This window comes from Halichoeres trimaculatus, unplaced genomic scaffold (genome assembly GCF_033239565.1).
Source record: "Halichoeres trimaculatus isolate MK-OKI-2021-1 unplaced genomic scaffold, fHalTri1.1 fHalTri1_scaffold_23, whole genome shotgun sequence".
Classification (NCBI taxonomy): Eukaryota; Metazoa; Chordata; class Actinopteri; order Labriformes; family Labridae; genus Halichoeres; species Halichoeres trimaculatus.
Window position 1 is genome coordinate 11,416,224 of NW_027437201.1, and position 18,992 is coordinate 11,435,215.

The following is an 18,992-nucleotide window of genomic DNA, read 5'->3' on the forward strand; positions in this document are numbered from 1 at the left end:
GACCAGAAAATTGGTCACGGGCCCGTTTAGGATGTGGATGGTTGCTTCTGGCAGTGACGGTCAATACACAAACACATGCAAACAAATGGACGAATACAAAGCCAGGAACCCAACACATCTCCTGCTATGCTGCTATTGTTTTAACAGAATTGAAGAATAGCCTGGCTCAGCTATTACATTCAGCTGGAAAGAGCCAAAAAGTAGCGCTTATGCCATTCCATCAAAATATGGAAATTCACTGACGCTTGTCCTGCATAAAACTTTAAAATAAGTGTATAAGTTTGACAGACTTGTTGTTCAAGAATAAATAACTCAGACAGAATGGATGTTACACATAAAAAGACCAATATGATTTCTTGTAATGGCCTGATGCAAAAAAAGACAAACAACAAAAACAAGGAAACTTTAGTGGATGTTTCAAACTTTTCAATGCAAGTTTTTACCATCAAATCAAACCTGTGTTTCCTAGCGGACAAACAGAAAAGGATGTGTTAAAAAATTAGATTTGTCCTAAGATCATGTAACAGTTGTTTTCTTTTCATTCTACAATTAGGTGTAAACTCTGCCTCTCTCCAGATTTATCAGATGGAGGATTTGATGAGTGCATTGCTTTTCAGGCGTCTCTTGAGACAAAAACTGATGAAAAAGAATAAAAACCAAATGAAAGCTTTTTCCTCAAAAGGCAGTTGGTTTTGTGTAAAGCAGTAGAAACATGAATAAATATAACGTGTTTCAACCTCTAACCCCTGTGTTTACTCCCCCTGTCCCACTCCCCTGCCTCTCCTTGAAGATATCAAGGTCCTTCCAGGCTCACTTTACAGGCCTGTATGTAATTACAGTGCTTTACCTTTGTGTGAGGAGCATCAAGTCAACAGGGACCCCCGTTTAAACAAGGTCAGTGTATAAGCAGCTCTCCTATCTCCACAACACACAACGCAGACTCTGCATCATGTTCATTACAATGATAAGAAGCAGAAAGACATCTCAGCACCCTATAGGCAGCAAGTCCTTCAGGATGGAGCTTCCTAATAGAGACAGAGATTAGCATGTGGGTCGTGCTTATGAAGGCAAGAAGCAGATGTGCCTGGAGACCGATGAGCCTCCATCGGCTCTGCTGAGCTGCAACAAACTTTGAGTGCTTGTGCGAGGGGGAACAGTCACTTTTGTTACTTTTGATTGTTGGATGCTTTCAGTGCTACTGTCACTGAAGTTAGAGCAGTGAGGAGTTACCACTTCGACTACTTTTCTCATGATTTAACAGTCATGCCAAACATATTTTTTTTATTGAGTGTGAGAAAGCAGCATAAGTCAACTGTGAATCTATGCACTGTATGTCTGGTACCCCTGTGATAGCTTTACATGATTTACAGCTCAAAATGGGGCACCAGTGTAAATGGAAGCTGGTGATGATGAGGTGAAGCTTTCAAAGTGTTGAAGCTCTCCAGCCAAATGGTACACGACCAACCAGACATACCTGACTCACCCACCTTACCACACAGGATGTACCCCACTCAACCAACTAATCCAACTCACCCAACACACCTGACTCACCCCACACATTCAACACACATCCACAACTTAGACTCACCTGATTCACCATTGACCACCTATTGTAATAACATACTCGACTTCTCAGACGTATCAACTCACCTAGTTGACTGACTAATACAGCCCACTCGGCAAACATAACTCATACAACACACCTGACTCGTTTGCAACCCAGTCGCACCCAACTCACCCAATGTACCCAACTCACCCAACCCATACGATGTACCTGACTCACCTTACATACCCAACACAACCGACTCATTCACACCCCTGCTCACCCGACTTTTATGACACACCCTACTCATCCGACTCAATCAATGAACCTGATTCACCTGACGTACCCAACACAACTAACTCGAGTGGTCCCAGTCGTACGATGCTGCAGACTCACACAACATACCCAACACACCCGACAAATATGACATTCCCCACTCACCTGCCTTATACGACACACATGACACAACCAACGCACCGGTTGGCCTGACTCATCCAACTTGATTCATCAAACATACCCCCTTCATCTGACTCTTGCAACAAACCTGACTCATATGACTCACCTGACTCAGCAGTTTTACGACGCACCTGACTCAACCAACTCATACGACACACCTCACTCATCAGACTTACCCAACTTATACAAAGTATCCGACTCGCCTGAGTCATACGATGCACCCAACTCATAGGACCCACTGGATGCACCTGACGCATCCAACTTATAGACTCAACCCATGCACCTGACTCATGTGACAGACCAGACTCAAATGATGCACCTGACTCTTGTTGGCATTTCAGTATATGATCCCTACTGAAGTTGAAGAGAGGCATTTTTAATGGGTTTCTACTGTTTCCCCGGTACCCCTCTACATGATGTCCAGCTAGAAAAGTCCTTTTTTTTCTCACACTAGCATTTTAGAAAACCCTTATTTTAGCCTCTATCTGAAACGTTCTGTTTTAGCTGCTGTTTATCTAAAGCTCCTCACTCCACAAACCCCCTTCCCTTTGATTGGCCAACCCTTTTGAGACCCAAGGTGATGAACTGAGGTGATGACCTCCAAGTCTTGCCAAGATCTCAAGAAGATCTTGTGTTAAATTTTTGGAACAAATTGTTTTGAGCAGTTAACTGACAGATTCAGGGATTCCTACATCATGTGTATAGATAGCTGTTTGAAATTTTTTTACGTTCAATATTGAAAGAGCATTGTCACTTTATATCCATATTACCCCCTCTTTAAGTGTGATGAGTCAAGCAGCTGTATGTTTTGGATCTCGTCTCTCTGTTCTTTTCCTCATCTTCCTCCTTTGTTTACTGCCGCCTTCGTCCCCTCAGTTAACCCCTCGTCTTATCCTCCTCCTGCTGATGTTCCCTATCCCCTCTTTATCTCCAAATTACCCTCTACCCTCCTTCTCTCACACCCTCTCTCTCCTCCCCTATCTTTCTGGGACTCAGCCCTCTTGGCATGTTGTATTTGCTCAGTGCGCCACTGGCTGACTCTGTTTATTACATATTCAGCGCTGAGACAAGAGAGACGGAGAGGGCCGGCCCTTTAGAGGATTTTCCCTCCAACGCGCTGGCTGCTGTCTGTCGCCTGAATGTTAAAATGCCACCACGCAGGAAAATTGATTGTTTGAGGTTGTTTTTGTCCTTTTCATCTCTTTCAATTTATTCAGTATTGAGCACACCCACCTGCCTGTTGTGTCAAACAAAGTTCACATGACCTGTAATTACATGAAATAGAAGGGGACCGGGAAAATGATCACCTAAGATCCAGAACAGAGTATAAATTTATGTTGTTTCTTATCGAGCTGAAATCCCACATTTAGCTGAAATGCTTATGTTGATTTTAAAGGTCTTGTGTGTTAAGTCAACATTCATCACCATTAACACCAGCTTCATGAGATAATTGTAACCATGCTGGTGCACCAATAAGAGCAGAGAAGGGGAGAGCATGTTACACATATCAAAATGTTCACTGTGGACAGACTTTCCCTCAAAGTCTTCATCCTATCTTCTTCTCCCTTCTTTAAACTTTGTTTCCTCCAACTGCAGCCCCCCCCTTCACAATAAAATCACATCCTGAAGTGTGCTCTGCCTGCTCCACAAAGCTATCACAGGCTCTCACAATAGCCCGCAGAGCTCTTTTCATCAACCCACAAGCCTGATCTGAACACCTCCGAGGGACTGCTTGAATCGCAGCAGGGGGAGAGGATCGAGGGGAAAGGAGGTGAGGTGCTGCTGTGAGGAAACGATGGATGAGGCTCTTGGGGGAGTCTTGGAACTTGTTCCAGCTCAGGAGGAGAACTTAAACATCAGTGGATTCAGTATACTACACAGTGAAATCAACCAAGTACTTCAATTTAAGGCACTTGTGCTTTGCTATTTCCATTTAATTGTACTTAATATTTGAAATCCACTGTCAGTAGCCACGTATACATGGACCCAAATATTCTACTTGCATTCGGTTTATTCCCTCAAACGAAAAGAATTTAACCTTTGTATACACCTCATTTGGAAATAAAAGTGCCAATCCAATGGACATTTAATCGGTTTCACAGGGGTGGAATACTCCTTTCCCCAAACTGTTCCAGGTATCATGGATCCCCTTAAATGGAAAGTTGTCAGGGTGCGTTCTTTTAGCGCATGCTCCGATATGATGTTAGACGCAACTAGAGACGTTCCACAATTTTACGTTCTCAATCACGTGATGTTTACGTTTTTCTGCATATGCCCCATCGACTGTTCTGTTTGATTATAGCAGCGCATGTAGACCAGAATTGAATTATTCCTTTCCATGTAAACTATTGTTCTCGGAAAATTTATTTAGAAAGGTACCATTCGGAAAGACGAAAAACTCCTCATGTAACCATGGCCACTCATGGGAGATTTTTTACAATTAGCTGTGTTTTTCAAATGTTTATTGTATTTTGTAGATAAGGCTGAAAAAGTCAGACCCTCAGCATTCTAAATGAAACAGAGCCTCTGAGAGGATGTGGAGTCACTCTGTTGATAACGAACATTTAGATCCTCAGAGCGTGTTTTTTTTTTGTTTTTTTTTACAGTTTTGGGTATTTCTGATGGTTTAAATGTACAGCTACTCGACTGTGTTATTCATATGAAGTGTCCCATAAATCACTCTGTACTCGAAGGCCGAATCGAAAAAACGTCCAATAACCGTTCCTGTGCATTATGCTTTCCATTAGAGTTAGGATACTTTTTAAAATGCCCAAAAATAAAGAACTTGTTGATTTCCCGTGTAAAATGAAAAATAAAAAAGGTAATTTTATTTTAAATTCCAGTAGCTGTTTTTTAAAACTGTCAGGACAGACACACTGTAAGCTTTTTGCAAACCAAAGAGACTGATTTTTGCAGTTACACTGCAGAAAGAAATTTAATCTTATTTTTTATTTTATTTCTTTTTTTTAATTATTTCTAATTGTTTTATTTTTCTAGTCTGTATCTTTTACCCCATTTGCAGAGTTCTTTTTGTTCACTCTTTTAAGGCAATTCAGATGTAATTTTTGTCCTTTGATGTCTCAGAATAAGACATTTTTCTGGGCTTGTCAGGTGAATGTGTCTCATTTATAGTCCAACAAGACCATTTTCACTAAAAATAAGACATCAACACTTGCTTAAATTTCATTTTTGGAGTGTTCTTAAAATGTAAAACTTCCCATTCTTACCTGATATTGAATTTCATTTGCTCAATAGCTCAGACTCTCTTTTGTCATACTTCTCATTTTATGATGTGACACATTTCAACTGAAGACACATCAGGGCTGCAGGCAGACCAGTCTAGCACTAATACTCTTCTTCTGTGGGGCTGTAGTAGTAATACCTGTTGAATGTGGTTTGGGGTTGTCCTGCTGGAATATATGAAGGGTCTCCTCTGACAGGTCTTGTCTTGATGGCGACATATGTTGCTCCAAGACCTGTATAAATTGTTCTGCATACATGACACTTTCCTGAACATGTAAGCGTTGTGTGCAGTGCATCCCCATAACATTATGGATGCAGGCTTCTGAATTGACTTTGGTCCAGCTTGTCTTGTTGGATTTTTAGTCTGGCGTTGCTGTGCAGACCTCCTGACATCACGTCGTCTTTTCCACTTAATGAAGCTATCGGGTTGTTCTCTGCTGGGAGCTGCCATGTGGCTTATGGGTAATGTGCTATAATGTGCTGACCTTTGCTGTGGAAGCTCGGGATCAGGCAGCAGATACTGGCTCACACACACACACACACACACACACACACACACACACACACACACACACACACACACACACACACACACACACACACACACACACACACACACACACACACACACACAGAAAGACACACAGAAAGACACAGATTATCGCTTTCAGAAAGCTGACCAGCCAGCAGCTCAGGAGCATATGTTCAAGTGTCTCACTGACCTTGAGCTAGTGCAAAGGATCACCTGTGGACCCCATCGAGACCGGATCCTGAGTCACACAACCAGCCAAGATTTTCTTTGCCTGCTTAATCCTTTTCAGGGTTACAGGGGCTGCAAGCATTCCCAGCATCCTTTGTGTTGAGGTCAGGTGATTCTGCGACAGAGCTGCACAGACAGAAACACTCTCACTGCTGGGTCACGCTGTTACATTCACACAGCTGAACCTCAGGGTCAGCTTCTTTGCAGACGACTTGCACCTGTTCAAGGACACAAAAGGCTACAAAGTGAAGCAGCACGTGAATATTCAGCCTACACTTGCTCTTTCTTTTAATTCTGCAATTGACTTCAGTGGCCAGACATAATTTGTTTTTATATTTTTCAAATTTTCAACCTTCTTCTTGCTTGTGTTTTATCTCAGATATTCAGAGTTTTATTTTTCTTCTTTATTCTTCAGTTATGTCTTCCTGTTTGACACGTTGACAGCCACCCTTCCCTCTTGTATTTTCCCTCTGTGGTTGGTCTTGTCACTCTTTACTCCCACCTTCTCTGAGTGTTTTACAGATTCTTCACAAGAATACAAAACTTGTTCATGCGGAGCCTGGACTCATGTATGCAAGGTCACCTTTGACCTCCGTGCCTGCTGAGCTCCTTATCACTGGTACCCCTGGACTGGCTACTAAAGCCAGGATCATAACATCCTGGGGGCTCGTCCTTGTCCAGGTATCCTGTTCAGGATGTGGTCTCTTAGAAACCGCTCCATCACGTCCACCTGGGGATCATTCCAGTGGCTCCTCAAGTTTTTCAAGTCCTTCACCTCCCCTGACCTTTCAGCCACTCCGTGTAGTCGACTTCTTCTTTATCCTTCTCTCCCTGTGTTTTGAGCCTCCTGGTCAGGAGCTGAAAGTCTTTCTCTTGCTGCCTTCATCATCATCCTCCTCTGCACTGTCCTGGGTGAACTTTCTCAATAAACCAGCCACACATCAGCCAAATTGGCACAAATTATAAATCATTTAACTGTGTTAGCAGTTAGTTGCTTACATTTTCTTTAGTTTTGTTATTTGGTTTAACTACTTAGCTTTAACTGTGAAAGGTAGAGTCTGCAGGATTTCCCTATAAAATCAAAATATTAACTTTTACATGAATAATCCTGCTCAATCATTTCCTATGGGCTTCTATACATGTGTGTCAGTGTCTGTGTCAGCCTCAACCCCCCTCCTCTGCCTGGATGATGATGTTTTGGTTGTGTCGAGACATTTCTGGGTGGCAAGTAGGTGCGGTTAGCTTAACCATCACTCTTCCACTTAGACATGTGATGCTTCAGGTGGTTGTTGAGCTACTGAGTGTGTTTTGCGTAGCTTCAGTCGGAGGCTGTGGGTGTGTGCTGCCGCTGGCACTGAGCCAAGGAGGGGGAGCTCAGTTTGAATGTCGTGTTAACTAACAAGTAACAAAAAGTCCTGCGGACCCTACCTTTAATTTATAGACGTTGATAGTTTTACAGAGACCAAAATACACAGATTTAAACACTTTTTACCGACAACTCTAGAAGATTAAAAAAAAAAAAAAGAAACAAAGTCAAAAAAGATGATGTGAAGTTATGCCTCATACACCTCGTCAACTACTTGATTAGGAACACCTGTTCAGCTGCTCGTTAACTCAGACATCTAATCATCAGCCAATCACATGGCGGCAACTCAATGCATTTAATCATGCAGAGCTGCTGAAGTTCAAACTGAGCATCAGAATAAAGAAGAACGGTGATTTAAGTGTCTTTGAATGTGGCATGGTTGTCGGTCTTCTTGAACATGACAATGAGTGCTCCTGAGGATAATCTCTTTGATCATCAGAAACTCTTGACTTTCCATATTTTTTTCCAGGGGAGGAGAATTGTGCCCAAAATGAGCTTCTGTATTGTCTACCTCGTGTTCCTCAGTGTCCTGTTCTGCTCTTTGATGCCTCTTCAATCTGTAATTTCAGGACTCAATTTCTCCAATTGGACTTCATCAATAGGGAAGGCTGAGACGCTGTAATTGAAAGTCCTCTTTCATGCATTGAATAAAGACAGACGTGAGAGGAAAATGGGACTCTAATAAGACACTTAATCAGCTGGAGTGTTTTTTACAGCAGGACATGAGGAGGTTGAACAACGGCGAAGTTTGGAAGAGGGAAGAAGAAGATTGTCTTTGATGGAAATGATTCTGCACATCTCCTAAAAAGTGAAGTTTTGTTCCTCCCAGTCCTCCCTCTCATTTTTGTCCAACTTGGTCCCACTTTCTGGCTCCAACGTGACATTTTTAAAGATTTAGCTCTGAGGCAGAATTCTCTGATCCTGCACAGTGACCCCTGTCATTTCACTCTGACTCTTATCTTCCCTCTTTTTTTTTTCCACCGTTACACGCGGACGAAAAGCAAAAAGAAGGGCATGGGGAAATTAGAGGGAGCAGACAGACAAGCAGATGGGGGGAGAGGATGGCAAATGTGGAGTGCAGGAAGAGGAGAAAGGAGAAGAAGTTAAAGGTTGTGAAGAGGGGGAAGAATTTAGAAGACGAGACAAGAGAAGGAAAAAAAACAGATGGGCAGGGAGGAGGAGAGAGGTGGGAGAAATTTGGTTGGATAGAAGAGCCACCTGCCTTCCTCTCCTCCAGAAAACGGAAATGGAGCATGCAGAGGGGATTCAAAGATACTGTGGTCGCTGCAGCTGAACACGCCACGGCAGATCTGTCTAATATGTGGCGAACGAAGGTCAGCCTCATTTGTTCTCCGCCAGGGGGGGTCCTTCATGTGACGAGCGACAAGAGCAAAACAGATGAAGGATGAGAGTGTCAGTGGGAGGAAACACGAAGGTTAACTTCATCTCCTGTGTCCTGTCACTCTCATGCACACACACACACACACACACACACACACACACACACACACACACACACACACACACACACACACACACACACACACACACACACACACACACACACACACACACACATTAAGGACAGAAAGGAATACATTTGACTGACAAACAGGTGCCTCTCATGAATGTGTAACAGTGTTCGGCGTGCTGCGCTGAATATGAATGAAATTTGGAAAGAAGGCAGTCAAAGTTAAAAAATGACAGTTTGATGGCGTTCAGGGAAGGCTTCTCTCCTTCAAGGCTGTGCAAGGCAACTTTTCATGTCTTGGGAATTAAGCGACTGCAGGAAAAGTGGAATGATCTGGAAAATTCACAGTGAGAAAATGACATGAGACTAGGGAGTAGTTTTAAAACATTCAGAATGATCAAAGCCCCTCACAAAGCTCTTTTTTTGTGTTTTAGTTTATCTTTCAGCCATGTCATCGAGGCCTTTTTCTGCCTGTCCTGAAAAAGTAACAAAAAAGTCATTTTGCAGTTGAGTAAGGCAGCATGCATGTGTTATTCTGGCAGTTTTTGTTTGGTAGAGTCTGCAGGATTTTTCTTAAAAAAAAGAAACACAATATCAACTTTCAAAGGAATAATCCAGCTTAGTCGTCTCCTACGGGCCTCTATACATGTGTGTCAGTGTCTGCCTCAACCTCCTCCTCTGCCTGTATGTTGATGTTTTGGTTGTTTTGGGACGTTCCTGTGCAGAGAGTGGGGGCGTGGTTACATCAGCCAATCACAGAGCATTAAGTGTGCAAGTGACTTTGCACAGTTACACATGTGGACTTAGCACAGAGGAAGGAAGACAAAAGGCCAAACAGATAAAGCTTTTTACTTTACAAAGGTGAAGCTTGGCTCAGCTTTCACTAGCTTTCCAGACACTTGGAGAGCAGAGGATGACGCAATACGAGTTGGTAAGTGTCAAATGCCCGTGATTTGCTTGTGCTAACTTGCCAAGTCAGACTTCCACTCAGGGGCTGTTTACATGACAACTGTTTTAGGATGAAACGCAAAAGTAGTGTTGCGTTTCAGCCTCACTTTTACATGAAAACAGCGTTTTAGCCGACCTAAAACGCTAACTTTTGAAAACAGCCTCTGGAGTGGAATTTTTTTGATATGCTGCCGACACTGTTTCTGTGTAAACAGTAAGCCAGTGGAAATGCTGACGTCACTCTCCGCACAAGCGCGTACAACAGTGCTGTTGTTCCAATCATCACGGACTACTGTGTGCTTGTTCTGCTCAATCTGCTGAATCAAAATGTGCATCTGTTTCTCCACTTCTGCTTTCAGTATTTACCATTACACGGTGAAGATCTACTAAAAGCAGCTTCTGGACAAGGCAGTTATAGCGCCAACTACAGGCCTGGCATGCCTACTACAGCGCTTTCAGTCCTTCAGCGTTTCTGAGTAAATGAATATTTTTTTCACTGCCTTTTAGCGTTTTTTGGATGAAACGTTGTTGTGTCGGGGCCTTAGACATGTGATGCTTCAAGTGGTTGCTGGGCTAGCGGATGTGTTTCGCATAACTTTGGTCAGAGTCTGTGTGTGTGTGTTGCTCCTGGCACTGATTCAAGGAGGAGAATCTTAGTTTGAGAATTGTGCTCACTAACAAGTGATGAAAACCCCTGCAAACCCTGCCTTTAAGTTAAAGAAAAAAAAAGATGCATGACTCTAAGATCCTACACAGTAGAGAAACATTTTATTTCACTCCCTCAATTCAAGATGAATTGGTTGTGATATGGTCACAGCAAAGCATTTCTTTTGGCATCTCAGCTCTCACCTTAGCTCACATAGATTTATTTACATGCATTAATTTGAGGAGGTGTGAAAATGAACCGAGCCAGAGCCCACAGGTGAGAGCTGGGCAGTGGCAGTGACAGAACATCTTGCAGCTTATTAAGGAAACCACACAGTCATGAGGGGTTACTTGATATAACTGTGAGGGTGATGAAATGTGAAATGAACCAGAAATGTACAGATGTCACTTTATTAAATGTAAAAACACATATTGGAAAAATAAAAAGTGATAATGTATAAAGTATGAAATTAAAGAAGCACAGAAGTTTTTTTTTATCACCTTACCTCAGGTAGAGCTGCTGTATTTTCACTTCATCCATCTCATTCCACGTCAGCTAACACTGCATGTTAAGAGTGTTATCAAAGGTGTAATTTTGCAGAGACAGATTCTTTAATGCAAAACAGCATCGGATCTTCCTCTGGGAGGAACTCTGAAGTTCATTAAGTGCTGAGTCATAGATGGAATCCTCGTGATTTGGTGCCTGAAAGACGAAGTGCTGGGCTGTTAAATATCACACCCTGAGAGCTGTATATTCCCCGCCTGCAAACACACGGATTTCCTCACATCCTGCAACACTGTCATGTGTGTAATGAAGGTGGATCTGGATGTGTGTGCATGCTGTTCAGTTGCTGCTTTTGATTTAACTCCGATTGCCTTGGCTAGGGTTTTGTGTGCACAAAGATTGTGAGCGTACCATTCTTTACTCAAGGCATTTACCTTGATGCTGCTGTTTCAGAAGAGTGCAACATCACAGCGTCTCGGGTCAGCCTGGCTGCTTGCCTCCTTTTCACAGGGTATTTATACTACTTTTTGCAGCGTTGTCAAGCTGGGAATTGGTTGTGCATTTCTATTTTTGAATGTCTGCAACCTTTTTTTATTTGCAGAAAGAAAACTGTGATGTTTTCACAGAATTAAGTGAGAGCACGTCTCAAATCCTTTCAATACATCTGTCAGTTGACATGTGCGAGTCTGGGAAGTTAGTTTTTTGAGGTAGGGTTATATGAGGTATCTGTCAATAGCAAGTGAATTACCCAAAGAGATGCTGGTCAACTTTTCTTTTTTTGTTTGTTTGTTTGTTTCTTTTTAATGAAACCAGAATCCAGGAGCACTGATTTCCACTGCTGTTATCTTGGTCAAATCAAACATGTAATTAAGCTAATTTTATGAAAGACTGACCCCCAAATAAAGTGTGTTCTTTAATTACAATGTTTTAGGGACACAGTGCTACTAGATAGCCTAATTTGTTTTAGCACCTCTGATTCTCTGACTGCTTCACACTGATTAGTTATTCAGCTCTGCAGGCTTTGAGAGAGACCAAAACATAGCCAAGCTAAAAAACGTAAATCTGAGTTTTTATGTCATATTTTTGTAAAAAAAAAAATAAAAAAAACTTTACTAAAATCAATTTATCTCCACAAAATATCAACTTTGCTATTGTTACTAATTTTATTAAGATAAGCATTCTGAAATAATGAATATTTACTAAAAAAAAAATGTACTAAAATTTTTTTTGCCGAAATCACCCAATTTTTGTCAAATGCTATACAAAAAAAAAAACAAACAAACAAAAAAACATAACATAAATTAATCTTAAACAAAAAATAAGAATGACAACATTTTATATTGATTTCGCTGAAAAGGTTAATAAGCATCTCAGTTTTTATAAATTGAAATAATCTATCTTAATTACCTTATGATATGCTGGCTTCACCTAAAGGAGCTGTCATGTCGTCCATCCATTAAACATTTTTATGTTTGTGTTAAGAGCTTTCCTTGAGCTCAACATATTGATGGAAAGATATGAAACGTTGAAGTAATCATGATACAGAGACGTTATTGGTATCCGTACATTGTTTGAGAAACTTTCATCTGAAGCAGAACTTTTTTGTCAACCAAACCAACCCCAGTGATCAAAAAGTTTCTTGTGACGCAAACTCTGAGTCATTGTGTTGGTTTCCAAACCCTCCTAAACCCCCAGCTGAAGATATTTTTGAACATACTGTACAGCTCCAGCTGTGCTTTTGTTTACAGCAGCATTGGATATGAATTTACACACTGCTTTAGGTTCGGCTGGGACTCTTTTTTTTTTTGCTTGTCTCTTCGATTACATAAGACTCTCCATGAACCGTAGTGCTCCATGGTCCCTGCGGGAGTCCCGGCTGTGCTGTTGTTGTTGATGTTATTGTTGTCGTTGTGTGTTTGTATGTGTGTGTTCCAATCGGCTGAGTCATGCCTAAGTGAGGGAGCTTGTGCTGTTGAGGTTTATTATTTATCTGTTTGGTGTGTGTGTGCGTATTAGAGGGGGAAGTAAAAGGAGATAAAATGGGAGAGACGCGTAGGGTAGAGACAAATCTGTGGGACGGACTGAGACAGATAAGAAGAGAGCCTGGCAGCCGCTTGTGTCTTTAGTTGTGGGAGTAATTACATGTGGCCCAGGGCAGGAGGTGTCTCCTCTTTGTCTGATCTGGAAGACAGTCAAAGCTCCATCTACAGCTGGAAGAGGACGCTTTTGCTCTGACATGGTGCAGTCTATTAGATGGCAGATAAAATGAACAGCCCATAGAAAACTCTTTAAATTTGAGTGTAATGTGGGAATACAAAACAAGACCTGTCAACCAGGACTACGTTTTCAGACTTAGACGGCCTTAAACATGGACTTAGTGTCTGTGACTTCAAGAGTTTCAGCAGAGGAATTTTAAAAGATAACTGAATCAGAGTTTCCTCAGTCACACCAGTCACACCAGTACCAATGCCTGTATAAACAGTATAACTTAAAGAGGGGGTACTGTGCTGTTTTTTCAAAAGCTGAAGTAGTTTTGCATGACTAAAGCTCATAAAAATCCACACTTTGGATTAAGAAAACACTTATATCAACTTGTTTCAAACCCTTCATTTAAGCTGCTGTCTCTTTAAGGCTCCTCAAACCCACTTCCCTATGATTGGCTGGTTTTCTGAAGGCCTGTCAGAGGGCAGACCTTCATGTTTGTGGTCCACGCCTTTGTCACAAACCAGTTGGAAGATTCTCATTTAATGACCTCATCATTTCAGGAAGTCTTGTGACGATTTTGTGCCATAATTAAAACAGACTGTTTTAATCCGTTGATATAAGGGTTCAAGGATTTTTTACAACATTAAAGATGTAGCGGTTAGAACATTTGTACCCATTCAGTATGGATGTCCAAGAATGTTACTTTATACACATGCTAAAAATATTGGAAAGCACAATACTCTGCTTTAAACACCATCATACCCCTCTTTAACTCTGTAAAGCCTGACCCATAAAAATAAAATAAAATAAAAATGACTGGAAAATTCTAAACACAACTCCAGCTGTCTGTAGTGTATTGATCATCATACCTCTCTTTAATGGTCTTTGCACATCGAGTCTTTTTTTGCCCTGTGAGAAGTTTAAGCTGAGAAAACAATGGCAACTACTGATTTTGATCTTGTCAGAATATCTGCACAGGCTCATGCCCATAGAAACTTTTCTGATGGATAACTTGTGTGAGTAGTATTTTTGTGTCTCTATGTAATTGTATTTATATTTTCTATCTTAAACATTGTGGTACAACGAGTAAAATGGCTTGAATTTGTATTTTCTGGGCTGGTAGATAATCATAATTGGAGATTTAAGGTGTTGAACTTGAGGTGGCCGATTAGATATCAGGGGACATGCCACCCCAGGTCATCCATTTGACACACCCCTGCTCTGAAGCTTATTACCAGAGGATTAATAAAGTGCTCACCAAGAGGACACAGCAGAGGTTAAAGGAAACTCTGAAAAGTTTGTCCTCTTCTTAATCACTTTTCTTATCTAATCTGCATGTCATCGATGTATTTTTATGACACATCTTGAGGGGTAAAGAAACTTGACGCAAGTCACCAGGGCTGAAAAGACAAGGATAATGAGAATCCTAAAAATCCATCTTTGCGATAACAAAAGTGATGCAAGGTCTTGAAAAGTAGAGATGTCTCCGGGAGGACAGTCCAGTGAATCCCTTAAATTTTTTTTTTGAAAAATGTTGAAGTGCATAAATCAATCTTTTTAGGATGAGTGGACTGAAACCAATTTGCGACCATAGACATAGTCTAAATGCAAAGACCCTGAAAGGGAAAAAGAGTGGTTACTGCAATGCTTTGTCACTCAACACATTCGAAGTGTGAGCCTGGCTCCAATTGGGCCCTTTTCCACAATTGCAGTAGTCTCCATTTTCTGTGCTTTTGTTTACATTCACTTCCTGGTGACATGACCTAGGATCATGTGGTGTGTTGCTCTCTCTGGTCAGTGCTTTAAAACTTGTGGTGTGTGTGTGTTTAAGGTTTAAGAGAAGATAATCTGTGAAAACTCTCTTTATGTGTGTGATACAACCTGATTTCAGCCAGACTCAACCAGCCCCTTGATTAGGAACACCTGTTCAGCTGCTCGTTAATCAGCCAATCACCTGGCAGCAACTCAGCATTGAGCTCAGCAGCACCAGACCTAACAGAGCTGTTGGAGTTACTGGGAACCTAAACCTTGTTTTTTGGGGTTTTGTCTCCAGTGAAAGTGGAAAAAAACAGGGACTGTGTGGTGTTTGAAGAGTGAGCAGCTGCAGCTTACATGAAAGGTCACCTGAAATGGAGTGGATTAGCGAGGACAACTGGCCTGGCCTTTAGGACGTCTCTGTGAGCTGTTTGCACAAGATGCCAAAGTGGAGGAAAATCCTTGAGCAAACTTACAGCAACCTGCCTGAGCTGAGGACAGGAATTAAAGGAAGATGCTGAAAGAAATTCAAACTGCGGGCAGAGGTGGACGCCCAGACAGAAGAGGTGAGCCTGTTCCCCACCAGACAAACTCTGTCTTACATTACAACACGTTTCAAATCTCCGTCTCACTGAGTTATTTCTTTTTATTGCACATTTTGAATATACCCCAGGAAGTGTGAAGCGCCCATGAAATATACGCAGTCTAAATCCTGGTTCTCAGCTGCAAAGGCTTAAAAATAACACAGCCATGAGAGTGATAAAGGGAAAAAATTTAATTTAGTAAGTCTTGCCTGAAAAGAAAAGAACACCCACTGAAAAGGTCAAAGATAAATGCATCCTTCCAAGAATTTCTCTTAACAATAACCTGAACAAATAAAGAAACATCCCTTCACCAGTGAAGCCTTTGTACGAGGCAATGTGTTATTTTTTGTTTGATCAAATAAAGTTCTTTAAAGGAGGGATTTTTCCTATTAAAGTGGCTGGTGAGTGTGCATTCAGCTGTGGTTTATTACTGTACATAAATGCTCTAAATAAATATTTTTCTTAAGAATGTCTACCCACCCACCGGGGACTTTGATTAGTTTAACACCGTGAAGCCCAGGGGCTTTACAGCTAGCCAAAGAGCACCTGAAGTCTTCCACAACGGAAAGTGCTGGAAGCTACAGAGTGCCTTTGTAGACTCTACATAGATTACAGAACTGTGATGATGTGACCCCAGAGTGACACACACACACACACACACACACACACACACACACACACACACATACACATGAATGAGCAGAGTTAGCCGCAGGAGCATCGTGGTCAAGCAGTGGAAAAACAGACTGAGATAGTCCTTTGGGAAAAATCAATTTCCATACATTTGAAGAACTGTGTCTGTGAGTGAATGAGTGTGTATGTGTAACACAGATGTGAGGGTTTATTCATCTTCCACACTCTCAGGGGTTGATTAACCCCTAAAGAAGTGCTTGCTGCACTGTTGAGTCTGTAATTTGGAGACCTTTACATGGCCTGAAACTCACTGCTGTGCACATATTCGTACGAAAATTCACAATTTCATTGGTTTTGTACAAAAATTCTGCTACAGTAAGACAGCTCCTCTGGCTAAGACCTACAGAAAATCTAGAATTGTCGCAGTGAAATTTGATATATTTTTGAGGAAAAATTGGCTTTTTTTTTCTGATTCGGGGACTTTCAAATTGAATCTGACTTCCTTGAGAGTTTTGTTGTGATGGTTTTATTTATTTTCACTCAGTGATAGTTAAGTATTTTTAGAATGACAGTAGCTTGGAAAGGTGTGGATTTGGCACAGTGTCATGTGACAATTCTTTAGTTTTTTTTCTCTGGACTTTTTCATGTTGCTACTGTATGAGTTTTGTCCAACAGTGGAAGATAGCATAAGCTTCAATGAAAATAAAATAAAATAATAAAAATAGACATTTCAAAATCTCAGCTTTAAACTTTCTAAAGTACCAAATGTCTGTTCACCCAGTGGACATGTTATTTTTATATTTTTTCTGTCATATCAAAAAATCTCTTAACCCCTTAGGTGTATGATACTTGGGTGGACTGTAAAAAAACACCTTTTTTGGCTTGGTGTGTATGTGGTTTCTGCTCTTTTTGCATCCGATTTTAAGCGGAATCTATAAGAACTGTTGGTTTTAGCACTTCCTTATGACTTAATTTCTTACAGCTGGAGCTTGCTGCTTGGTTACAAAACTATGATATGTGGCTCTGGACACTTCCTCTCGCAGAAATTTCCAGCCTGCTTTTCTGGTTTTCACATTTAACTCTCTGAGTGTTGGTAACAGACTTCTGTGTTTGTTAATGAGTCTCAAAGACTGCAAACGTCTGATATATTTTGACTCCTGAAAGCCCAGAGGAACTGCAGTTACACACCTGCACCACCAGGTAACTTGGGATCACTCCTTCTCTTCAGTTGGTACAGATGTTCCTCCTCCTTTTTCCTTCAGTGAACTGACCATAGACTGTATAAAACATGGGCTTAGTCTCCCCGTCTCCCACTCGTCTGTTTCTGAAATGAAAAATGAAGCAAATCAGGAATTGCAGCCATATTGGAAGTGGCAAGGGCTTTGTGCACAGCTATAGGGCATCTGTCAGTCACGTGACCTGAGCTGTGCCTCTGATTGGGCGAGCTTGCAATCTCAATATCCTCAGAGCCGCCTAGTTTGAAAAAAAAATCACCCACCGTACAGAGTGTGCTGATTTTAAAATTGGCGATCCAGAAAGGAGATTTTTTTTTAACCAGGATGTAAATAAGTTAATTTTTGCTTTGGAAACGGCTTTTTTTTTGGCTTGGTGTGTATGTAACTTCTGGTACTTCCAGAGTTAACCTCAAGCAGACACTCAAGAAACAGCAGATAATAGCACTTCTGCATTGTGTCATATTCTTAGACTGGAGGTTGCCGCTTGGAACTGACTTTATATCTGAAAACTTCAGCTCATAAGTGGCAATGTTATTGGCAATGTTGGAATCAGTCATTAACTGGTGAGATTTGTCAAAATAATTTCTTACAGATTTATTTTTTCCAGGTTTATCTGTTTGTGTTTTCTCTGTTATTAGCAACTGTCGAACTCTGAAATAAATTAAAGCTCTCTGTTATTCATTTTCTGAGCCAGGTGAGAAAAAATTAAAGCAAGACCAAATCCAGACTGGGTAAATAGAGAACAACAGTTTTAAAAGAAACAGTTTTGCAATCGGTACCCAATACTATTCGACACAGGGACCAAGATCTGACTCTTGCACTAAAAATGGTAAGACAGTTGTTCACCAGCATACACAATGAACAGGCAGATACACCCACACAGCACTAACAGACACTGAGCCCCATCCTGGTCTTTGTATGCCGTACTCATCTCAGTTTCAGCAAAACGACAGCGTGACTCCAGCAGCTGGGGAGCCCAGAAAGCTATGTTTATCTAAAGAGGATAGAGATAGATTGAATATGTAAAGCCAGCAGCCAGTGGAATCACATCTCACTGATTGCTTTAGACCAGCTGAGTGTGAGATGGATGCTCTGTGTATCGCTCCCTCTAACTGAGGTTTAGTGGGATGGTAGCAGCACGGGGGCCAAACAGCAGGCAACAGTGTTGTATAGGGAGAGGTTATTGGCCGGGGAGAGTGTAATTCATATGCATTACGAGTGATATACGCTGCGAGTGTAGACAATTACTTCACAGAAGAGCTTATTTGTGGGGCTGGGATTGGTTCGCATGTGTAGGGCTTGTGGATCAAAGACTGTTAGATGGTAAATCAGCAGAGCATTGATGTGGATTTGTCACAAAAACATCAAAACACATGGGTGCAATTCCTTTTTTAGTCTTACAATGATGTATAAAAGCAGATAAAACACTTAATGAACTATTGAAAGGAAGTTTTTTTTTCAAGGTAACAAAATTACGGATTTTAACGGGCCCTCTTGTTTAAAGATGGGGTAAGTAAAGTAAGCATGTACACATTTTCGAACTGCTACATGTGATAAAATTAGCTAAAAAAAAAAAGTAGCATGAGATTGTTACGAAGATTTGCATGAGGTCATCGCACAAGTTCTCCCCATAGCTCTGTTCA

General features: G+C 41.3%; 1 long non-coding RNA gene across 2 annotated transcripts in view; it reads left to right on the forward strand.

Moving 5' to 3' along the window:
* Positions 1-15,092: 15,092 nt before the first annotated feature.
* LOC141785400 (uncharacterized) overlaps positions 15,093-18,992 on the forward strand; it is a 67,803-nt gene continuing 63,903 nt past the window's right edge. For both annotated transcript variants that reach the window (XR_012597526.1, XR_012597525.1), the window contains exon 1: positions 15,093-15,463. This is a non-coding gene — a long non-coding RNA (uncharacterized LOC141785400). The remainder of the gene's footprint in view (positions 15,464-18,992) is intronic.